Raw genomic sequence first — 26,848 nt, 5'->3', positions numbered from 1 at the left:
GACTAACGGTGTTCTAAATTCTTCTTTTGCAACAATCGAAAGAGCAGACAGTACTGAAGTAGAAGTGGGAGATTTTTCATATCTGGTGAAAAATGATACACTAGGAACTGGAGATCTGATTATTAAAAGAACTGATACATTTTGAGAGAGGATAATGAACATTGACTAGAGTGTTTTGCTTTACAAGAGCAAGCATACAAGATGTGAGTAGTGCTTTAGAGCACCTTAATGTAAAAAAGTACAAAAATAAAGCCGTTTTATAGATGTTGGAACAAATGATCTCATCTTCAATGACTCATTGACTGTTACAAGGATCCTTACAGCCTTTTTGCTGACATAGCTTAAGTACAAGGATGTATTTTATTTTATTATTTTATTTATTTTACATTTGTCTGGCTGGATACAATGTCCATTTTCAGCAGAGGCCCAGGGAGAAAAGCTCCATTAACATACTAGTAACTTACAATAAAAAGAACAACAATCAAAATAAAAATCAAAACAGAACCAAACAAACAAAAATATATAAACATACAAGCAAAAATGGACAAAGTTGTTATTGGTGTAGAGAAATGCAGAGGTATTATAACAAGAAAATAACAATGGAGAGGCAACCTTCTTTTGTAATAATTGCTAGAATAGACTGACTAGTAAGAGAAGAAGAATTGAAACTAAACTGACATATGGAGAGTCAAATAAACTTTACAATATTTACAATTTAGAATAGAACAATTTTTGCCAGGGCACTAGTATTAGGAAAGAGATAAGCATAGAAGAGATCTGTATAAAGCTAGAAAAAGAAAATATGACAAGATGCAGAGTTATAGCGTGTAGTAGGAGCAAAAAGAGAAAAAGAAATTCTGCAGGTGGCTCAGTATAGGCATAATCAAAGGTTGAGAACAACCAGTAGAAGTGAAAAAGGGGGGGAACTGGAAAGAGGGGAATTTTTTGCTGAGCTCAGTCAGGATTAGAGCATGGGCATAGCCAATGGGTTTGTAAGTGGTTTCTTATTTGTTTTTTGAAAAGGTGAGATGAGCTTAGGGTGGTCAGGTGTATGGGAAGTTTATTCCAATATGATCCTACAGTGTTGGCAAATAAGGAGTCACCTGCTTTATTGTGGGATTTGAGAGTAGTTACTAGAAGCTTACTGGCTGAGCGAAGGGAAGTGAGATTTTTATATGGGGTGATGAGGTTATTAAGTATGGGTGTATTGGAGGGGTAATGTAGAATTTTATAAGTGATGACTAATTGTTGTAGAAGTATTATGTTCTGAAGTTCTAGCCAATTGAGTTTTTTTTAGATTGAGACAGTGATGAGTACGGAATGGGGAACCTGTGGCAAACCTGGCAATACTATGGTATGCTGTGTTAAGTTTTTGAAGGTTAGCTTTTGAAAGGTTGATAAATGATGGAGAGGCATACAATAGTGTGGAGATGAGGTGAGTTTGGGCAAGAGACACTCGGGTAGTGGCAGTAAGAAAAGGCTTTAGTCTGTAGAGGGCACCTATTTTTTTTATTAACAGTCTTGATGGTCAGATCAATGTGGTAGTCAAAGCTTAGCTGATTGTCTATAGTAACGCCCAGTAGTTTAGTGGAACAGTCAGGTTTAATGATAGTGCCATTACAGGACATAATGGAAAACGAGATTGGGGCAGATTTGAGGGTGGGGGTGAAAAGTAGTAATTTAGTTTTTTTTGGGATTAAGGAGGAGACAGATATGTTGGAACCATTTTTCTGCTGCTGTAAAGACTTTTTGGGTGGAGGAGTGGAGTTCTTCTGGAGATAAAGCAGAACAGATGAGAGTAGAATCATCAGCATACTGTATACAAGTGGTTGTAGGGAGTGAAGTAGGCAGGTTATTAATGAAAATGGAGAAAAGGAGAAAAGGAGAAAAATTTTTCACAAATCACATACAGAAAGGAAAGTCAAGGCTGTGTGAATGAAAATATTTTTTTGAGTAAATACCTACATGAATATAATGGCCCAATTTAAAAAGTGGGAATGTGTAGAACATCCAAGGCACACATATTTTTAAACAGGATGGAGTGCACTTGTCAGGACATTAGTAATATTTTTTATTGGAACATTTACTGCATTCATACAAGATTGATCTTGTTATTGTCTGTGAAATATTGTTAAAAAACAATGACTGGAAACCAGTTCTGCCAGGGTATAAATGTTTTTTTTTGTTATTGATGTTATGATATGGATTAAAGATAGTTATGAGACATATGATTATTATATATTTGATAATAATGCCAGTTCTGTAGATCACATAACAGTGACAATAAAAAACAATCCTGGAAATCAGTTTGGCTGTTGTAATATATAGACCATCAAAGTCAAGCGCTGGTGACACATAGCGATTCATACATTTCTTGCATGGGAACATGGAGAGAATAACCGTAGCTAGGGACATAAATTTACCAGAAACAGACTGAAATAATATCAGACCTACAACAATAGTAAGGAAACTATTTACAATCTAGGTTCAAGAACAACTATTTTTTGCAGACTCTAAGCAAACTTAACAGGGAATGGGGTCTATGTTTGTGCATTGAATACGAATTACAGCGAATGCCTTATAATGGAACATTAAACAGTGAAACATTAAACTATCAAAAATGCTTAACATCAAAAAATAATTAATTGAATGCCCATAGCTGGTCAACATCACAAGCGTAATCAACCAAGGTGGGAGGCTGCACCCCTCACAACACCCTATAACTATATATACCAACTCTGTGATCATACTACAGTGGGGAATAGGGCAAATTTAAAACAAGGCTTCCTTAACTTACCTTATACATCATGGTACTTCCTGGTTGTTGGCCATCTATTGTCATTCAATGAATTATTTTGATGTCAAGCATTTTTGGTAGTTTAAAGATTCACTGTCTAACGTTCGATTAAAAGGCTTTTGCTGTAATTTGTATTCGATGAGCGAACATAGACCACAAGCAATGGAATATACTAGATATTGTTTGAGTTTATAGAAGACAATTATTACTTCATGTATAGTTGTACCACCTTTGCTGTGCAGTGATCATGGGTTTATAAAGGTTAAACTACTGCTAGATAATTCTACCAAAGTGAAATCTAAACCAATATATAGAAGATTAATGCACTATATGGAAACAAAACAGTCACTATATAAAATTAATTGGATTGATGCATTCATTTGAATGACTGCAGAAGGAATGTGGTAAATTTTGAAAGGGAAAGTGTTTGAATGCAAAAAAAAATAACACCAAGATCTAAGCAATCATGGTCAGGTGGATATATTTTCTTAGGAGCAAGATATTTAAATAAGATAAGAGATAAACATGTAAGAAATGGAACAGCAGCAAAAACAGAACTACTCAGCAACGAACTGCACAGATACCAACAAAGCAAAAAAATAAACAGCAAAAAGCAGAAAACTGTGCAGAAACATGACAGGCAACAAATCAAAATCCTTTAAAACCAAAAAAAGATTTAATGAAGGGTAAGCACATTTACACTCTAAGGTGCTTCATCAGACAACAAGCTCTAACAGTCAAGTTCATTAAATACATCAATTAGTTCAAAACAGTCAATGACAATCCTTCATCTAATTCATGTTTATACAATTGTATATTGTACATTTTATATTTTGAGTGTTGATAAGTAATTTAAATATTTATTAGGGCTTTAAGATTGTAACATCTTAAAGTGTAAACACCTTAGAGTGTGAAAGTGCTTACTTACCCTTCATTAAAACTTTTTTGGTTTTAAAGGATTTTGATTTGTTGCCTGTCATGTTTCTGCACAGTTTTCTGCTTTTTGCTATGTAAGAAATGGAAATGAGGTTGAACTATTACTTTGAAAACTGAAATAAACAAATTGGTCAGATAAACTAAACATAGTGTAGGAGAAGATCAATAAAAATTTGGGAAAATGTATTTAAAGGTATTGCACATAATTGGAAAACATTTTATACTTTTGTAAGATGTAGTAAGAATAATGAGATGCAAATCAAAATGTTGATAGGTAAATACTAGGCAATCAGTCTGCAGGATATTATATGCCTAACCAATAACTAGGCAGTGACCAAAGGTGAAGATGAAACCCTGTAGTTTGAATCAGTCAGGTAACCACCTTACTCATTATATCAGCCTCCAATGAATGCACATATATTTCTAAAATGTATTCTCAAACACAGCAGATTGTACATAAGCAAAATACTTTGGTTCCAGAAAATTGATATTATTTGTGCTAGTAACATCCAGGTAACTTCAGACAATGAAAATAAACTATATTATATTGAAACAAATACTATTTAAATTGGAACCAAACAAAGCACAGGGAAGAGAAAGAATTATTAATAATCACCTGAAAATACTTGATGAACTTACAGTACCTTCATATCTGTCATTCTATGTAAAGTGAATATGGGGAGATTGCTCAAGACTGGCAGCCTGCACTTGCTAAACCCATCTTTAAGGGAAACTGGAGTAAGACAAACCCCAAAGTTTACAGACCCATAACTGTTCTTCCTTCTTGTGGAAAATAATGGAGGTGATTTCTGATAACTTATTGTCTGAATTGGAAAGATTGGGAATTATATAAGCATGCACATGTTGAAAATAGATCTATAACTACCTGCAACATGATGTTCTATAATACTATAATAACAGCTGTCAATGTAAATAAAAGTGTGTTGTGATGTGATTTGTAAAGCCTTATACTCACCTTTGATAGTATTATGCACAAAACTCTGATCAATAAGTTACAACGTTTGATGTAACATGTTTGCTTTCATTGCTATTCTTGCACTTTTGTAGTATGAGAGCTTGTAGAATTAATGATCATTGTCATTTAATACAGTTTGTATTCTAAAAAGAGGTTACAACTTAGTACCAATATAATATTCATAAGATGGACAGCTGCATGACTTAGAAATAGGACATTGCAAGCATAATGCAATCTGATAAGTACATTTTAGCTTACAATTAGAATGTCCCACAGAGCTCTGTCCTAGACCCATATGTTCATAAATAGTAGCTTTCAGATCTTTATTTTTCATCGGTGGTATTCTGTTGTTTGTATGCTGATGACTTGAAATGGGTAAACTAATTACATCTGTTACAGTAGTGCATGTCTATAAATGAACTTGTCTATACTGACCATATGGACACTGGAGAATAATATGCTGACAAATGCATCAAAAATAAACATTTGAGATTTGGTAGACATAGACTGAAGGGCAAATACTGAATACAATACACAGTGATTGAACGTGGATTTATTTAATGGCCTGGGTATATGTGCAGATTTAGCTTTGAGTTTTTCTGATCACATCAACCAAGTGGTTGATGGTAGTTATACAACTATAAGATATAAGAAAAGATTTATAAAATCTAGGAAATAAAAATGATTAAATCATTATTTGCAAGTTACATTAGATACAAATTAGAGTATGGAATAATTATATAGAAACCTTATAAGGAAACTAGCAGGAGAAAATTAGAAAGAGTATAGTGAAAACATAACAAGGGAATCCATGGATGTAAAAGTGTGAGCTATGATGAAATATTAAAATATCTGAAGTTGTACTGTTCCTCATGCAGATATTTAAGGCCTTCTACAGACCCTGGAAACTACAGACCTACAAGTCTGATTAGACTCATATGCAAAGTCATGGAAAAGAATTATCATTCAAATGATTAATAATTACATAGGCAACCTTCAGATACTGGACCCAGCCAGTTTTGCTTTGTCAAGAGCAGATCATGACTAGTCAACCTTCTTTGAGAAGGTCACCAAGGCAATGGAAGAGATGAAAATGGTGCATACTGCCTAGCTTGACCTGACCAAGGCATTTGATACAAACTCATGGAAGTAAGCATAAACTTCTGTGTCACACACTGCATAACCGCTTGGCTCTCAGATAGGACCCAGGAAGTTAGGATAGAGGAGTCAATATCCAAAAAGAGACTGGTAACTAGTAGAATCCCACACAGATTTGTGCTGGGTTTGCTCCTTTTTGACATCTATTTCTCAGAAATACAGGCCAGCATCAAGGGTCTCTGACTGACCAAATTTGCAGATGATTGCAATTTGGGAGCAGTCATAAAATTCCCCCAACACCAATATCCTCCATGAAGGGCTAATACAGACAAATAATTGGTGCCAGAGCTACAGTTTAAACCTCTGTGACAACAAATACATAATAGTACCCTTTGGGAAGTTGGCTACCCCAGGAAACTAGTACATTGATAACACACCTCTAAGAGCAGACCCAGCAGTTAGAGATTTGAGGGTGTATGTGGACTGTAACCTGGCTTTCAACCAACATGTGTCTGAGGTAGTTAGGAAATCATTTATTGTTATTCAAGTGGTAAACACGGGTATGGCATCTAGGTCCAAAGAAATCATTGTTCCACTGTATTCAGCCCTCATCAGACCCCTCCTTTAATTCAATGCCCTCTGTGGTATGTGCCTGACCAGGCACATACAACAGCTGAATATCCACGTTGGTTCCTCACAAAAAGACTACAGGGCATTAACAACATATCCTACATGGATTACATCAAAGCCCTATTACTATCTCTACTGGGAATATGAGCTTGGTGTCCCCTAGCTGATGGCTGTCATATGTAGTCTTCATTTGTATGTGAGTGGAAATATAAACAGTCTCTTGTAACAAGTAGGATACACCATCTACAAGGGAAGGGCTGTAGCTCTTAATTAGAAATAACATAATTGTTGGGATGTTGAAAATGATGGAAACCTCCATAGTGGTGTAAATGATGTCCATTTCTGCTGTCTCTCACTTTCATTCTGGGAACCTCTATCTAGAGTTAAGGGACCCAATTGTCTCAAGACCAATAATAGGCCATGATTGTCATCAGACACAGAGGTGAAAATCACACAGAAAAAAAAAACAGTGTAATAAAGGAAAATAGCTAGAAAAATGACTTAGGAATATAAATAGATGTTGTCTTTCAGTTTGCTTGCCATTTTCACTGATTTTAAGGAATGCTCAAAAAACAATTACATTAAGATTTAAAAAATCAAGGAAGACTAATAAACAGATGCAGCTGTTTAATTAGTTGTTAGGAGTAGGAATGGAGTGCAACCTGTTAGTAATGCTTTCAGTCCTTGCTTCACATCCAGTTGTTTACTAAGATCAGCATTGTTTATGATTCAATGACTGATGCATTACATAGAATTAGCTGAGCTTTAGGCCAGTCACTTGCCACCAAGAGATTCTTTGTATTTCAGAGGATTGACCAGGGACATGCCACACAAATACCTGGTAGTTGGTTCAGAGGATTAAGGCTGTGGACTCCTAATAAACAGCTTCCTGTGTTACAGGGTGGGATTTCCTTGGCCTTCACTTGCTGACTGTGTTATCTTTGGCATCTCATTTAAACAGTCAGTGCTTAATGGCAACATGGAACTTAAGGTAGGTTTTTTAATGGTCTCCTGAACTTCACGCCTAGTAACATCCTAGGAAACATGTAGAGTTCAGAACATGTGTTCTTCAGGTTATAAATATTTGTTATTCTTTATTCCACTATAAAAAAAAAAAAAACAGAACGAGCATTTCTGCAGTAATTTTAACATTCTGATTACTAAAAAGGTGAAATATATAGATTTGAAAAAAAAAAAGACTGAAGAAGTGAGTTAAAGGTACAGATAGAAGAAAGAGAATCAAACAGAAGAATGTGAATCTACAAAACCCGTGTAGTGAAGATGGAATGAACAAATATCAGCTTAATAAGGATGAATAAACTGAAGTTGTGTTAGTGTGACTACAGGATCTGAAGACTGACATAGCGGTTTGTTTACTATATGACTGGGTACATTGGCATTTTCAGTAAACAATCAGTCATGTTTTTGCCATTTAATCAGTGGTGTGCCATACACTTAAATGTTACATTTAACAGATGTCTGCTGATGCACACTTGGAATGTTGCAAACAGTAGCGAACCTCTGCAAATTGTCCCTCAATATATTTATACACATAATATACATCGTAGCACTACACTGATATATGCACTGTTTTCAAGGTAAGGCTATGTCAGACAGGAAGTTGAATAAGTCACATGACAAATGCAAGTTTACAGTACATTTCCTACTTCAAATGGTATATGTATATGCATTGTAACACATGATGGTATGCATGTAAGGACACACCTACAGTATACTTGTATAATCATGTATACAGTTAGTAGGCATGACAATGCATAATGCCTTTTCCTTATTTGGAATGACAATATTAAATGTATTCTTACAGATCAGTGCTTATTAATTTTCTGGATATGATGTTGGTTGATGTGTGCAATTCAATAAACATCTCTGAATATGTGAATATTAGTAGCAATAAGTGGGTATCCCATGTACTATGTCTGGGTAGTTTAATACAGATTTTGTATTACTGCTTATGAATGTAGTATTTCAAACTGCTGAATGAGATAAACATTTAAGATGGTGCTGTTATTTATCTGAACTTGGCTGTGTTTGCTGTACTAGACATGCCTGATGTTAACCTGGCAATACCAGTGTGCACCTTTCTTTTATGGCAGCGCTTATTTGTTTTTTTCTGTCTGAAGTGCATGTCCATTTTGTTCCATTACTGTAACAGGCTCAGAATTTTCAGTGTCACACTTTACCTGCTCAACATTCTAATAAGGAGCCATTTTATATGTACTTCTAACTGCTTTTTGATACTAAGGTGAATTTTTACATTTTTTACAATTCCTCTTTTATTTATTATTTATTTACTTTATACATTTTTGCCCAGGCAAGCCCCAGTAGCACAGTTTAGTCAAGTGTTTTGCTGAGCCACACAAAAAGCAAACAGAAGTGAAAGGAATCAAACGTTGTACCCCTAACTACAGGAAGTAGCTTGCCAAAAGCTCAAAGTCTTCATCCGCTGTGCTAACTTCCTTATGTGCTGCATACATTACAGACTGGCTTTGGTAATCTGTGGCCTTCTTCATTTTTATAAATGTTCTTCTATAAACCTATCACCATATATGTAGGACATCTTTATGAAAAATATATAATACACTTTATTTACACCAATAGTTGCACTACCACGTTATAGTTAATTAGCTTAAAGCTTACAGCATGGCTAGACAAATGCCAGAAATACTTGATTTCGATCTAGTTCAACTAAATAAGTATTAAAAATTGTACTTGTACTTCATTATAATAATAACAATAACCATTTGTTAAGCAAGTTGGTCCAATTGTCACACATTTCATTTTCAAAAATAACCATTTGTTAAGCAGGTAGGTATTTCATTTTTAGGAGTGGCCCATGAGCGATGTCTTCTTATGCAGCTTCACAAAGGAGGCAAATGAGATATGAGGGAGTCAAACCCTGTACCTTCAGAATAATAGCTTATAGCCTTAATCCTCTGCACAAACTGCTAGACCAGCTATGCCACTTATGTAAATTGTCCATACTTCTCAAATGTCCAGATTTTCACAGAATGTCCAGATAGTTGCCTCATTGTTTTGGTCTGTTCATTATAAAATGTGTGGTTTGATTGCAAATCATTGAAGACTGAAATCGCTAAATAATGACATCCATTTGAGTTTCATACTTCATATAATTCAGAAAATTCATGTTAACACAAATCATGTTATTTGTAGCAAATGTCTAAGTTTATGAAAGCAATATTTAAAATATCTTTCTATTTTTGGGCTTTTGTCTGCCCCCATTATTTTAGGCTTTGTCCAGACTTCTTGCATAAAGAAGTTGAGAGGTATGAAACTGTAATAGTTTTAATCTATCTGTAAACATCTTATCAACCAAACAGTTTGAACTGAATTCCTTGCCAATATATGAAGTCCCATAAATGGATAATTAAAAATGCTTCTGAATATGATTCTGGTTTGAACAGTTACAGATATATATTAAGTTGTTTGGAAAGCCCTGAAAGAGTCACATTTAATTTATTATGGCAACTAATGAAATCCAGTTTAGGATTTGAAATCTAACCAATACTTCCTTTATAGAAATAAAGTTTTGATGGACAAGCCTGTTGTATTTTTTATTGTTTAGAAGAATATACTTTTTCTTTTTTTTTCCCAAAAACATTTTTATTAAATTTTGTTAATAAACATGGACATAACATATTAAAAATAAACAATATTAATCATAATAACTATTTACACTATATACAAACATCCATGATAAACATTTGTTTTATCCAAGAAAGGTAATCAGTATTTATCTACCAATCTCTCCAATTTTTGGCAAGCTAGTCTTTTCTGTGTTACATTTGATGATCTCTGATAAATAGTTTGCATTTCTTTTTTACATACAGATTTTGCTATTGAAATAAAGTCAGCAAACATAAGATCTTGCTTATTTTTCCAGTTCAATATAATTATTTTTCAATAAATAGCTAGAATTAACCAAAGAACAGGTAACTGATGTCTAGGAATTACACTTGGGGTAGGGACATTGAATAATATCAAAGAGCTAGTAATTTGACAGTTATCAGACCACAAGGCTTTTCTGAAATGTCTAAAATCACTCCAGTATTGTGTGACAGTTCTACATTCGATGAACATATGAACCCAGTTGACTTCAAGAATATCATCACACCTTCAGCATTTTCTTTTATTACTCTTGGTTATAAGATCAATTCTATGTGGAGTGTAAAAGCTTTTATGAATAAATCTCCAGGTATATAGTCTCCAATATAAAGATGATGAAGTGTTTTTTATTGAATTTAATAACTATTTCTTATTATTGTTAGATAAAGGTTCACCATTACACTTTATGGAGTAATTCCAAAAAGCTTGGTCAAAAGTAATCATGTCTTCTCATAAGATTTTATATACAGGCGATATGCTTAGTTGATGTTCAATGTTCATCGAATTACACCATATGAATAGCTGTATCAATCTTGGCATAATATCAGTTTCCAGATTTATTGACACTCTCACTTTATTTTCAACAAACTGTCTTAAAGATTGAATACAAAGCCAATTATCTTGACAGACATTATATCTGGCTAAGAGAAAGTTCATTGGTGGATGTTCTTATTGTCTATAAACTGCTGCCAGAACTTTAGATTATTCTTTTTAAAATTTCGCATCTTATTGATATTGAAGGTATCTAGTCAATCTGGTGTATAAGCTGTGGGAAATGTAATGAAAAAGGTATTCTTTAAACTATAATTGTTGTTGATTATATTTTGCAAATATAAAATATGTGGTGTATACCATGTGAGAAGTGACTAAATTTCTTATTATATCTTATTATATAAGCAATATTCACGGAGTATCCAAAATATTTTGTTAATTCCAAAGGTTTCCTTAAACTGGGTTTCTGAGTTCTCAGAGGAAGTTATAAGAATATACTTTTTCTGTAAGCTATTGATCTAGTTCTGCAAAAATCTAACAACACGACACTAGAACCAAGTTCATAGAATGTAACCTTCCAGAGCTCCTTAAATGAAGAGGTAAGATCAGACATATTAAGATAATTGAAAAATAAATACAGAGGCAGTATGAAAGAACAGAGGACTTAACATCTGCCAAAATATGAGACATGAAGTAAATAATATTCATTTGTCTTCAGAAGGAGAAAAAAGGAGACCATATTTCTTTGCAAGGCAATAAGAAATAATTAACTCATAGCATGTTTTCATACAGCTTAGTGTGAGGTGTGGAATCCACATGGAATCCACAACCTGTCATAGAGAGGACATTAAGGAAAGTAGCAGAAATTAGTACTAAATGGTATGGGTGTGTACACATAAGACAATTCATAGTGATTTAGAAGAAAAAAAATGGTATAAGAATATGAAATCTGTCATCTGATACATTGCATCTATGCATTCTTGTATATATGTACATATGCATAAATGTAATGCTGCTGTAGTCATTTCTGATGTCAAAGCATTGTAGAGGTATTTAACATATTCTAAGCTCCTGGTGGTTTTTATTTTCATATTACTGTTAATCACTATACTGCTATCGAAATTTTTGTGAGCCATTAGTTTGGTCAGTTTGATGTACAGATGTAAGATTCACAGCAGCTTGCATATGTAATTAAGCAGAGAAAATGTGTTTACACCTTTGATGTTAACCCATATTTAATATTTATTTAATTTTTGAGCAATTAATTGTATATATCTTGATTATTTGGGCAGGTAATGTTCATGTACTATCACTTTGCTTTGGCGAAAAAGTTAGCATTTATGCAGTTTACAGTTAATTAGCCTTCTTTTCTTAAACTTCATATTTCATATAACTAATATAATAACAAAATACCAGTAGGACAGCGACGGCAATAAAAAGTCTCTTTTTAATGCTGACATAAACCATAAAATAGGACAAGTGCTTTCAAATATCAAGTACACTTCATCAGATCCTTTCATATAACTTTGAGGATGGCTTAGTGTCAGTTGTGTATGAGAAGAGAGTTCTGAAAGTGGTGCTTTGCATTTTATTGATAACAATGTTGTACATATGAATGTGAATATCTCAACGGTCAGATATAAGTGGGATATGGGTAGTTATTCAGATTAAATTTGCCTAGCAGTTTAGTGAAAGCAATTAAGGCTATTAACTATTAACAACTTCACCAGAAACTTTCATTTATTAATCATATTGAACAACCAGTTGTACTGATAAAGGTAACTTACATTTCCTACCTTTTACGCTATGAAGTATGTTCAGCCATTCACAAAAATGTGCTTATTCCTAAACCAGTGTATGTATTACTTCTATCAGCTCTACACATCCCACACAATATTGCCACCATGGAAACGGCAGAAAATAAGATTCTGATATTCATTTAGTCCTCATGTTGAACAGAGCATCGATGCAATACCACTCTCAAAGTGAAATGGCTTCCAGTGTAAGCTTTAGTAAAGTTTCTGTGAAATATACTTACTTATAAACTTAAGAATGAATGCAGCTGTCCACCACTAAATGGTATATTACTGATCATACACATCCATATAATATAAGAAGTTAAAATATACTATACTTACAGAGATTCTCTTAAAGTGTGTTTACCACCAAGAACATTTTATAAAATGGCATCAGCCTCATGGAATTTGTTCCCTGTCAAAGTCCAGACTACAAAAAACCTTTATTCTATTTCCATTAAAAACTCACCTCTTGAATGAGTATAAATGCAAATATTTCAAAGACCAAGTATAAAATAATCCTCATTTGTTCTTTATTTTAATTATAGTTATAAACATTCTTAATGTTGATGTTAACTTTGGTTAAGCCCAGTTGGTGGTTGTACTACTTTATATATTGTATAAATTACAAAGTCTGCACTGTATTACTTTGTATATTAGTACTCTCACATGTATGGTTAATGCACTTTACTGTAAATAGTTTTGTACTGATTATTATAGTTATTAATTTCTGTCTCTGTGATTATTTTAGAACAACCACACTGTTTTTATTTTATACCTGCATATTATCTGTAAACTGAATGTTTTGCTGTCTTTTTGACTTAATGATTGCGGCCATCACTGACATTGGTGCCTAGATCACTCAGCCCTCCTACCTGAACAACAAAACATAAGTTGGCATCAAATATGACAGGTATGGGATGTACTAAAGTCCCCATCTTCTAATGCATATCAATTGGTTTTCCAGCATTTGAATCACAAAGGTACAAGACAGGTTTTTATCTGACATGTTGGCTGAACTTTTGGTACTGCATTTATTTATATTTTTTGCTAGAATTCTCAACTATGTAAGTGTTTCTTTTTAGGTTTGTAACAACAAATGCAGTCATCCCTGAACCATATTTCATAACAAAGTGGAAATGTGACCTAAATTCCTATGAAACTGAATGCAAAAACATTACTTAAATCTCTAAGCATGATAATGAACTGTAACTTCATTAGCTAATCTCTAAGCTTCATTAAATCAAATTAATGTTGCCTTGAAAGCATAAAAAGGAAATTTGCTAAGACAAACCAACAGAATTTAACTGTTAAATCCTAACCCCCATCTTGGGGCTTCACATTACACACCCATTACTTAAACATACTGACCCAGTGGTCACAAAACTTAAGGAAACAAGAAGCATCCTGAAAATGTAAAAATGTATTCATCTCACTACAATGTCATAGTACATTGGATAAATGCACAAATGTACAAGGACTGAACAAGACATTAAGACTGAACTGGGGTAGTGACTTCCAGAAAGACACCATTTGCAAACAGAAGAGCTACACTTATAGAGAGTAACAAAGCAAAGTCCAAGTATGTTGTATGATATGTAGTACGGATGATGTATAACACAAACCCAGGGGTATAGACATAGTCCACTTAAAATAGACACATACTTCAATACTGTTGTCTTTCATAGAGATAGTGGGAAAGGGAGACAAAAACCATCATGTTATGACTCATATTTCTCAAATGTCAAGAATTTTGCAGAATGTCCCTTATTTTGTCCCACATTTTTGCCCTGTCTCCTACAAAATGTTTGATTTTCTGGTACAATATTGAGGATTACAATAAGTAAATAATGTTAGACATTAGAATCTTATATTTCCTTATTGTTCAGAAAACACATGTTGTTACCTAACCTGTTGTTCTATTAACTTTTGTTACATGAATTAGAGAAATAGTTAAAACTGTCCCAGATTTTAGGCCTTTGTCCCACCATTATTTTTGGCTTTGTCCAGACTACTTGAGCAAAGAAGATGAGAGTATGATGAAACTACAAACATAAAAAGATCTGCTGTGAAGCAAGTAATCATATTTGTATGCTTTGCAGGGAATAATAACCTCTTTGTCTATAAGAACTAAATTAGAAGTAAATCAGAACAGGAATAGTAGATGCAGCCATGAGGAACTTACTGGCACTGTTGGAAATGATTTAGGAACTAATGGACATCACAATAACAACTTGGATGGATTTCCTAATATTTTTAGGACTCAGGTGAATGCCAGGAGTGGAGGAGAAGCAAGTGCTCGTCCTGTGTTCAGCTAGTGGTATCAACGGACAAGCTGATTGTGTTATACCAGATAAACAAGGTACTAAAAGGGACTTTAAAGGCATTTTAAATCACAAATATGTGTTTATGGGAGGGGAATGGCATTGTGAGAAAGCAATGACTCTTAACAAGAGCAATTTAAGCTTATTTAAATATAAAATGTATGAGATGGACAGTGATTATTTAAAGCAATGTTTACAGTTGAACATAGTACCTAAAGGTTTACGATACCCTAACAATGTTAATGAAGGCTCTGAATTTCACAAAGAGCTTGTTATTATTTGTGATAGGTGTGGTTATGATATAATGAGAGCAATAATTAAGAAAAATGAATGTGAGATGAACAATATTTTTTACTTGATTGAGCATACCAACAATAACATTGTCAATGACTTAATGTTTGGGATAGAAAGTGAGAAAGAAAAATATTTTGAATTGTTAAGAAAAATGGAATTAAAATGTAAGGATGTGCATAAGAGGAAGATGAGAAAGATTGATAGAGATATTAATGAATACAAAGGGTATGTACATTATCCAAAGCCTAAACAAGTCAAGACATGTAACTATAGAGATAATTTTAACAAAGAGAGAGCGGATGAATGTTATTATGACGAACATGGTGAGAGGGCTTCATTTAATTTGAGAGACCCTTCACATTTTCTGCCTCTTCGGAGGTTGGAAAGGTTGAAGAAGAAGGGACCAGTCGATTACAAACAATGCTTGGATAGGGCAACAAGGAGGTCATTGGAGACAGAAAGTGATATTGAGATTTTTTAGGGATGGCCCTAAAATGAGTTATAATGGATTCAATATTTTCAATTGCAGCAATGTGGACATTCAGAAAGGTCATTTTAACTTATTTTTAAAGGGGTTTACTTTTATACCTAGAACAAAGACAGACATTTGTAAATTATTAGTTGATTTTAAATTACTTATTAGGAAGAAAAACAGAATTGTTTTTTAATGGTCAGGCTAGACCTAACAACCCTAACAATGTAGTAGTTAGGAAAAGCACTTTCAACCCACCCTTGCACCCTCAATTGAGGAATTTTGACTGTATGGTTGAAAATGAACTGAGGCAGGTTTTAAGTAGCAACAAGGTAACACCTAACTTAACTAGAAAGGAGAAAATTATATTAGATGAATGTAAGAACAACAGTAACTTGAGAATTATGAAACTGGACAAGGGTGGTGGAGTAGTTTTAATGGTCAAGATTACGTATGAGAGTAAGATGATGGAGATTTTGGTGGCTGTCACTAAATATACAAGAGTATCATTGAATGAGGTGAACATTGCATATAAGAAAATTAATGTCTGCTTAAATGATTTACTCATAGAAGGACTTATAGACAGAGATACTTTTAATTTTTTGTATTTGGAGATGCCTAGGATTCCCTCAATATTTGGCATTCCCAAAGTCCACAAGGATGTAATTGACCCCCTCTCAGATCAACAGTTTCAGTGGATGGCTCTGTTACTGCCCCTTGGCCAAGTACATTGATTATAAACTAAAGAAATTGTCCATGATGGGAGCTAATGTCTTAAAAGACTCACGGGATCTTTCAAAGAAAATCAACCAACACTAGTTTATATTCTAATAATTTAATTTTTATCTCAGTTGATGTTATTGATTTATTAACCTCAATACCACATGATGTGGGTTTAGAATGGTTTAGGAGGTTTTATGCGATAGCAATGAAATATCTTTTAATGATTTTCGTACATGTTTGATTTTAATAGACTTAGTTTTGAAAAATAATTTTATTTTCTTTGAGGGTGAGTTTTTTTGACAACTTAGAGGTGTGGCGATGGGGGCACATTGTGTACCTACTTATGCTAACATTATACTTTCTTATTGGGAAAAGAAGGTTGTTTTTGAATCTGAGTTTATGCATTGTTGGAAATTATATGCACAATTTTTAGTTGACATATGCCTTTTTTGGGTGGATTCGGAAAATAAATTCTTGGAGTTTTTTAATTATTTATCCAGTACCGGTAGTTTTTTAAGGTTTACTTATAAAATAAGTAATGATGAGATGAAATACCTAGATGTTAGTATTACCAAGAATAATGGTAGTTTTAAATCTAGGGTGCACAGAAAGGAGACTTTCTCAAATTCGTATTTATATTATACCAGTGCACATCCATTTCATCAGAAAAGGGGACTGGTAAAGGGTCAGTTTGTTCTTGTAAGTAGAATTACCTCTGATGATGATGATGATGATGATGACTTTAATAATAAACCTAAAACTCCAAGGAAAGGGTGCCACAGAACCAGGAACCAATAAAACCACAATAGGCACCCAAAGAGGCAGAAGGTAATAATAAAACATGAGCCTGTAGGTGTAAGCAGCAGCAGGTTTAATCACATAAATGCCACACAATACAAAGCGTTTTCATCCACCAGACTTCCTCAGATGAAAAATGAAAGAATGAAGACTGTGCCTGCTTATATATCCCTCCCAATCTAATTGGTAGTTAAAACAATTGTTTAATTGACACCAATTAAATCCTGTAACTAAAATCTTCATGACAATCTTTTCCACAAATACAGATGAAAGTAGATAAGAACTTTAAAATAAATATATAAATACTAAAACCATCACAATGTGTTGACAAGATAAATAAACTTGAATCAAAAACCAACAAAAAGAAACGGATGGTGGTACTTATAGTGGTATTAGAAATCAGGAATGTTTATAGATGGCATGGTAAATTTAACATGACTAGAGAAGAAAAGGTACTTCTCAAATCCATTCAAGAAAATAGATACCTGAGGGTGATGCAACCCGATAAAGGTGGATTTGTATTCCAGTAAGATGATGGATATGTAATGATACCAGTAGGTATGTTAGGGTATCCAAGAATGAGATTAACAGATTGATTTGGTTTTACAGGACATGCTGAATATAAACCAGGACACTTTTAAGTATCTCAGTGTGGACAGACCAAAGTGTGGAGGATCCAGACTCCTGGGAATTTTTGAGAAGCATTAATAGTAACATGTATTCAGATTCCTTAATATTTGTAACCCTTGATATTCAGGATTTATTTAATGTGATTCCACATTCTACAGGGTCAGAATGGTTCCAGGATGCCATTCACCAACATGGAAAACTTGACCACAATACTTTTCTGGTTTATACAGAGTTGATGGATTTGGTATTGAAACACAACTTTATATTTTTGAGGGTGAGTTGTTTAAACAGATAACATTGTGCTCATGGTTTGGGAAGAGAAGTTTGTGTTCCAGTCTGAATATGCACAATATTGGGTATATTACAAACGTTACCTGGATGATATTTGCATTTTTTGGAAAGGTAGTATGGAAAAGTTAACAGAATTCATAGACTATCTAAACCATACCACTAAGTTTTTCAAATTGACTTCATCTAATGTATATAGATATTTCACCAGTTCCCATCCATTTAAACAGAAGAGAAGTATTATCAAGGGACAATGTGGATGACCTCTTTGGACTAAGTCAGAGAGTCAAAGAAATGTTTATATCTAGGAAGTATCCTAACTATTTAATTGATGAGGTTTTGGAGGAAGTAAAGAATGGGAGAAAGGATAGGTTTGCCCCTATTTTGGGAACAGGAGATACCAGTGTGATAGTACCAATAAATGTGCAGAGTACCACACAATTAGCAGGGGTGATGTTACCAGGGATGAAATCTAGAAACCTTGGGGGTAACTATGTGATGTTTTATAATCAGAATACCTCTAGGGTTAAAAACATTATTACTCAACACTGGAGCAGGTTTAAGTGTTATTCAGAGTTGGATGTTTTGTTTACCAACACCCTAGGATTTACATATAAAAAAGGCAGGAACCTCAAGGAATTGCTGGAGTATAATGGTTCTATTGTTTCATGTAAGAAATTGGGAACCTACAAATGTGGGGCATGTGCCCAATGCCCATATATACTTAGACAGGATTCTGTATACATCCTGTCAAGAGACCATCAGATTCAGTGTAGTAGTTTTTCCAATTGTAATAGTGAAGGCTTGATTTATTTGACCCTATGTAAAACTTGTGGTGCATTTTACATTGGAAAACTACAACTCAAAAGGAGGATTTATGAGCATTTATATGCTATTAGAGTCGAAGATATAAAAAATGCCTTGTTTAAGCTTACACTGACATGTCCCCAAGCAAAATGGGGCTTCTTTGTTGTAGAGAAGGTGCAATGTGATGTGAGGGGGGGCCCATGGGAAAATAGGATAGAGGTGAGAGAAATATTTTGGCAGTTGTTATTGGAAGCCAATAGATTCCCAGGGCTGAATGAATACATATCCTTTGCCCCTATTTTAAAAATGAGAGCTGCAAAACTATAAAATAAGTATATATAATGTTTTGCAAGTTCTTTTGTTGGTTTTGATTCAAGTTTATTTATCTGTTCAACACATTGTGATGGTTTTAGTATTTATATATTTATTTTAAAGTTATTTTAAAAAATGTGCATGTTTTTATCTACTTTCATCTGTATTTGTGGAAAAGGTTGTCATGAAGATTTTAGTTACAGGATTTAATTGGTGTCAATTAAACAATTGTTTTAACTACTAATTAGATTGGGAGGGGTATATAAGCAGGCACAGTATTCATTCTTTCATTTTACATCTGAGGAAGTCTGGTGGACGAAAATGCTTTGTATTGTGTGGCGTTTATGTGATTAAACCTGCTGCTGCTTACACCTACAGGCTCGTGTTTTATTATTACCTTCTGCCTCTTTGGGTGCCTATTGTGGTTTTATTGGTTCCTGGTTCTGTGGCACCCTTTCCTTGGAGTTTTTGGATTACTTGTTACATGGAGGTATCTGAGGCAGAGGCTAGCTTCCAGTATGGGGAAGCAGTTCAAGTTACTGACCTGGATTCGCACCTGTCTCGTGTGGAGGGGCAGCTTACCCAATTGATTTCGCTTATGACTGGTAACTCTCAAAGACAATTCTTTTGATATCAACCCTATGAGGCCTACCCACAGGAAGGATTGCATTTCCACTCCTGCATGCAATCAGGTAGCTGATTTGGATCGCAGACAGGCTGATGTGCCTGTAGAGGAAGTAACTGCAACTTCTTCCAGTTTGCCATCGATGGGCACTAGAGGTGAGGCTGCATTACAGAAGGGAGCTGAAACTAAATTTTGTTACAATCATTTGGCATTGAATTCCCAGAACCAAGGTCCGAATGGACAGTCCTGGTGTTCAGAGACATGCTCCTGTGGAAATGACTGATAATACGGCTAATGGTGACAATGGAGTGCACGAGTGGACAGATTCTTCCTCTTTGGCTTCATGGCTTGTTAGTTACAAGTCTTTTTCCAGTCACCAAGGTACTGATAATAACTTTATATTTAATGACCGGGATGTTGAGAAAGACAGTGAAGTGTCTTACAGAGCCAATATTAAAAAACTCACCGATTTAATTTACAAACACAAAACTCTGGGTATTGACAATCGTTACTTGCATGATTGTATTAAAAGGGGTATAGTACCCAAAGGATTGCATTTTTATAAGTTTCCAAACAGTGTAGTGGAAGGCTCCCTCTTTCACGAAGAATTGTTGAGTATTTTTGACCGTAGTGGTTTTGAAGTCATGAGAGCCCTGATTAAAGAAAATGAAAGGATTATGGGGCAGGTATATCAGGAGATAGAATAAATTAATGAAGTAGTGACCAATGATCTTATGTTTTCTGTTGAAAATGAGAAGAGAAAATATTTTATTATTAAGCAACAGGTGGAAGAAAAATGTCATGTTATTTTTAAAAGGAAGTGTGGCAAAATAGATAGGGATTTGAGGGATTACAGACAGAAAAAGCATACCTAAGAATGACAAATTTGGTCGAAAAATAATTTTTGATAAATCTGGACCTCAACACAGTACTTATTCCTCTTCTTCTCCACCAGGGGACACAATGCCTGGGACTCTATGGATCATAGAGTGATGTACAGTGATTCAGGGATGGGGGAACATCAGGATTCAAACCACACTGAATTCCCTGAACTTAGGAGATCAGATAGGTTAAGGCACAAATCCCTTGTTTACAGGGGTCCCCAAGATAAATAAGAGTGGTAGCCAGGAAGGGGGACTAGCCAACACGTTGGACCAATGGAGTACAGGGAATACTACTGTGGATGGACCATGTCACACCCTACATGACTTTAAAATTTACAATTACAGTAGTGAGGAGATTGACAGGAAACATTTTCTTTTATTTTCAAAAGGTTTTAAATTCACGTAATTTAGTGGACAGCTTAATAGACTTGAGGATTTTTCTAAAAAGAATTTAGATATTATGTTTCAGGGGCAACAGGATGGTGGTACTAATAGTGGTATTAGAAGACCTAGTACCTATAATTCCCCTATACACCCCCAGCTAAAAAATTTTGAAAGGGTGGTCGAAGAAGAAATCAGGAATATTTATAGGGGTGGATGGCATGGTAAATTTAACATGACTAGAGAAGAAAAGGTACTTCTCAAATCCGTTCAAGAAAATAGATACCTGAGGGTGATGCAACCCGATAAAGGTGGAGGGGTGGTCTTCATGGACAGTATTTTGTATTCCAGCAAGATGATGGATATGCTTAATGATACCCAGTAAGTATGTTAGGGTATCCAAGAATGAAATTAACTTAGCATACCGTAAGATTGATTTGGTTTTACAGGACATGCTGAATGACAATTTTATAAACCAGGACACTTTTAAGTATCTCAGTGTGGACAGACCCCGTATCCCTGCTATTTTTGGGATACCCAAGGTACATAAAAGTGTGGAGGATCCACCCCTGAGACCCACTGTGGCAGCCAATGGCTCTAAAACCCATCCGTTGGCCAAATTTTTGGATATAAAATTAAAAGATATTTGGGTTAGGGCCAATGGTATACTTAAGGACTCCTGGGAATTTTTGAGAAGCATTAATAGTAACATGTATTCAGATTCCTTAATATTTGTAACCCTTGATATTCAGGATTTATTTAATGTGATTCCACATTCTACAGGGTCAGAATGGTTCCAGGATGCCATTCACCAACATGGAAAACTTGACCACAATACTTTTCTGGTTTATACAGAGTTGATGGATTTGGTATTGAAACACAACTTTATATTTTTTGAGGGTGAGTTGTTTAAACAGATCCAGGGAGTGGCCATGGGGGCAAGTTGTGCCCCTACTTATGCCAACATTGTGCTCATGGTTTGGGAAGAGAAGTTTGTGTTCCAGTCTGAATATGCACAATATTGGGTATATTACAAACGTTACCTGGATGATATTTGCATTTTTTGGAAAGGTAGTATGGAAAAGTTAACAGAATTCATAGATTATCTAAACCATACCACTAATGTTTTGAAATTTACTTCCTATATTACACATGACTATATGAACTTTCTGGACGTCACTATTAAAAAAGACATCCTAGGGCAGCAGTTTACATCTAATGTATATAGAAAGGAATCCTTTTCTAACTCATGCCTATATTTCACCAGTTCCCATCCGTTTAAACAGAAGAGAAGTATTATCAAGGGATAATTTGTCCATAGTTGTAGGATGACCTCTTTAGACTCGGACTTCGAAGACGAAAGTCAGAGAGTCAAAGAAATGTTTATATCTAGGAAGTATCCTAACTATTTAATTGATGAGGTTTTGGAGGAAGTAAAGAATGGGAGAAAGGATAGGTTTGCTCCTATTTTGGGAACAGGAGATACCAGTGTGATAGTACCAATAAATGTGCAGAGTACCACACAATTAGCAGGGGTGACGTTACCAGGGATGAAATCTAGAAACCTTGGGGGTAACTATGTGATGTTTTATAATCAGAATACCTCTAGGGTTAAAAACATTATTACTCAACACTAGAGCAGGTTTAAGTGTTATTCAGAGTTGGATGTTTTGTTTACCAGCAGCCTAGGATTTACATATAAAAAAGGCAGGAACCTCAAGGATTTGCTGGAGTATAATGGTTCTATTGTTTCATGTAAGAAATTGGGAACCTACAAATGTGGGGCATGTGCCCAATGCCCATATATACTTAGACAGGATTCTGTATACATCCTGTCAAGAGACCATCAGATTCAGAGTAGTAGTTTTTCCAATTGTAATAGTGAAGGCCTGATTTATTTGGCCCTATGTAAAACCTGTGGTGCATTTTACATTGGAAAAACTACTCATAAACTCAAAAGGAGGATTTATGAGCATTTATATGCTATTAGAGTCGAAGATATTAAAAATGCCTTGTTTAAGCATACACTGACATGTCCCCAAGCAAAATGGGGCTACTTTGTTGTAGAGAAGGTGCAATGTGATGTGAGGGGGGGGCCCGTGGGAAAATAGGATAGAGGTGACAGAAATATTTTGGCAGTTGTTATTGGAAGCCAGTAGATTCCCAGGGCTGAATGAATACATATCCATTGCCCCTATTTTAAAAATGAGAGCTGCAAAACTATAAAATAAGTATATATTATGTTTTGCAAGTTCTTTTTGTTGGTTTTTGATTCAAGTTTATTTATCTGTTCAACACATTGTGATGGTTTTAGTATTTATATATTTATTTTAAAGTTCTTTTAAAAAATGTGCATGCTTTTATCTACTTTCATCTGTATTTGTAGAAAAGGTTGTCATGAAGATTTTAGTTACAGGATTTAATTGGTGTCAATTAAACAATTGTTTTAAATACTAATTAGATTGGGAGGGGTATATAAGCAGGCACAGTCTTCATTCTTTCATTTTACATCTGAGGAAGTCTGGTGGACGAAAATGCTTTGTATTGTGTGGCGTTTATGTGATTAAACTTGCTGCTGCTTACACCTACAGGCTCATGTTTTATTATTACCTTCTGCCTCTTTGGGTGCCTGTTGTGGTTTTATTAATAATAAGCCTATTTAAGGCTAGGGGATATCCTGAAAACCTATTGTTAGAGATAATTACAGAAGTTTCTGAAGCAAGGAATACCAGGTTTGCCCCTATACTAGGGAAATATAGCATTAATCCTGGTCAGAACTATCAGAACAATTATATTATTGATAATGATTACAACAATGCCCTGGTTATTACATATGATGGGGAGGAGGGACTTATTAAGAACATCACAGAAAATGAATGGAAGAAGTTTGCCAATATATCAGATTTGAACTTCATTTTTGATAAACCCTTTAAATGTACATATAGAAAGTGCCGTAATATTAAACATATCTTGGAAAATGGAACATCGCATGCTAGCACTACAAGATCAGGAAAGAGAGGCACATACAAACATGGTTGTTGTGCTTGATGTCCATATGTGAAGGTTGGGGATATGGTTTATTTAAAATGCAGGGACAGACACATCAAAACTATGGGTTATGCTAATTGTAATCCAAGTGGTATTATTTATTTAGCTCTATGTAACAGATGTGAAGCTTACTACAAAGGTAAGACTGAAAGGAAATTAAAGTTGAGGATGTATGAGCATAGGTACGATATAAGGAGGAAGAACACAAATAATGCCTTGTATAAACACACCCTGACATGTGAAGGGGCTGATTTTTATTTTTTTGTGATATAAACATTGCCCATAGACCCAATAGTTGGTCCCTGGGTGTCTCGATTGGAATACAGGGAACATTATTGGCAGCTGGTATTGGAAGCCAATAGGTTTCCTGGTCTGAATGACACTGTATCCCTGATGCCTGTGTTGAAACTTAGGCCAGCTAAACTTTAAAACAAATTATTTTATGGCATTTCTTTGTTTTCTCCATTAGATGGTGATGTTGAATAACTTTTAACATCTTTGCCAAAGTGGAAAATGTTTTATTCATGTTTCTATTTATTTTTCTATTTATTTATTTAAATCATTTTTAGAATGTTTTTATGATATATGCCCTCTCATTTTATTATGGTATTTATTATATGTATTTAGGATTTATATAGATAGTGTAGAATGTTGTATTTCATGTACTTTTAGTTAATTTATTCAATTAGGTTGTGATTGGCTTATTGACTTGGGATTTTAGTATAAAAGGTGAATTGTTGGTTGGTACGCTCAGATCTGATGAAGTTTTAAGACAAAAATGTGGTAATTAAGTTAAAGCATTCGTGAGTTTTCTGTGTGTCAACTGTGTATAGTCTACAATAAAGGTGGAGTTTTGGGTTATGTTTTTCCCTCCAGTGCCTTTGTGTTTGGTTATCAGTTTATTTTTGGCACTTCTGACCACATTTTTTGGTTTATGACTCATATTTCTCTATGTCAAGAATTTTGCAGAATGTTTCTTATTTTGTCCCATATTTTTCCCGTTTCCTATAAAATTTTTGATTTTCTGGTAAATTACTAGGATTGCAATAAGTAAATAATGCTAGACATTACAGTTTTATATTTCCTTATTGTTCAGAAAACACATGTTGTTACCTAACCTGTTGTTCTATTAACTTTTTTTTACATGAATTAGAGAAATAGTTAAAACTGTCCCAGATATTAGGCCTTTGTCCCGCCATTATTTTTGGCTTTGTCCAGACTACTTGAGCAAAGAAAATGAGAGGTATGATGAAACTACAAACATAAAAAGATCTGCAGTGAAGCAAGTAATCATATTTGTATGCTCTTCACAGAATAATAACCTCTTTGTCTATAACAGGGTGGGCATTGAGTTCTAACATTTGACAAAGGGGCTGGAACAACATCTTGGGATATGGAGAAAACATGTGCTTTAATTTCCAATGAAAATGAAGAAAAGCATTACAATAAAATCTCTGACTATGAAATGAGTCTTTAAACACTGAACATCAAATAAATGACCATTTTATTTTGATATCACCATCACTCTCCTCCTGACTGTCTTTTTTTTCAAAAACAAGGAGGTTCCTTTTATTCAATTTCTTTCCCCGGTGCCAAAGTCAACAACGACCAGTGCTTTATTTTAACAATAATGCGTACGGAGACACACAACATTTTTTAATAGCAGTGTTGTTGTTGTCTTTTTTTTAGCGCATCATCAAAGTCTGGAGTTAGTTTATTAAATTTTTTCAAGTTTGGCGGGGCGAATCAAAATGTTTAGGGGACATTTTTTGGCCCCAGTTTGTTGTTGCCCATGCCTGGACTCTATAAGAACTGGAAATGAATTCCTGCGAGATGTCAACATGTAAATCAAAATGTATTTTGGTACTATTCAGTGAATAAAATACATGTGCAATGTTGTATCAATGCAAACAGTTATTGCCAGCATGAATTAATTCAATCAAAGCAACCAATGAGGGCAAAAGTTACTATGTTCAGAAAATGTATCCATTGAAGGCAAATCTCTTGAAGAGTGCAACTTACTCATTCACTCATTCATTCTTTATTCACATTTCTGTACCTGATAATGGTATGTAAATATAATAAAAGTGTCTATGTGGTATAGACTACAGTGTGTATTGTGCTGATACAAATGACATTTTGAAAAACTATGCCATTCTGTTTGAAGACATGAGCAGTCTGGTGGCTGAATATCTTCTAAACAGTTCACTTGATGCACTTCCATTGATTTATAATCCTAAAAATTCTTCTATAAGATTGCCTATTGTACTTCAAGCTTGGATAGATCAAGCACTAAAGTACAATGAGTATATTAGCATTATAGTTAAACAATAGCCATTGAATGGGTATGCTAACAGAGTTATAGCAGGACAAGTACAAAAAAGCACCACTACACAAAACCTTAGTAAATTGATCAAAATGAAAGAATAGCTGTTTCAGACGATTACACCAGGTAACAGTGACTCTGTATAATAACAGAGACTTCTTATTGTTTGATGTAAATCAATGGTTTTGTCGGATCAAGTTATATTAGTCCAGTTCTAAATGTTGTACTTTCAATGCACTGTCAGATTATTACAGATTCTTGAGAAAACTGTTTAGAATCTTTGTAAC

The sequence above is a fragment of the Protopterus annectens genome, chromosome 1.part1 (assembly GCF_019279795.1).
Source record: "Protopterus annectens isolate FY-2018-M chromosome 1.part1, PAN1.0, whole genome shotgun sequence".
Taxonomy (NCBI): domain Eukaryota; kingdom Metazoa; phylum Chordata; order Ceratodontiformes; family Protopteridae; genus Protopterus; species Protopterus annectens.
The sequence above is the reverse complement of the archived record's forward strand: the minus strand, read 5'-3'. Positions refer to the sequence as shown.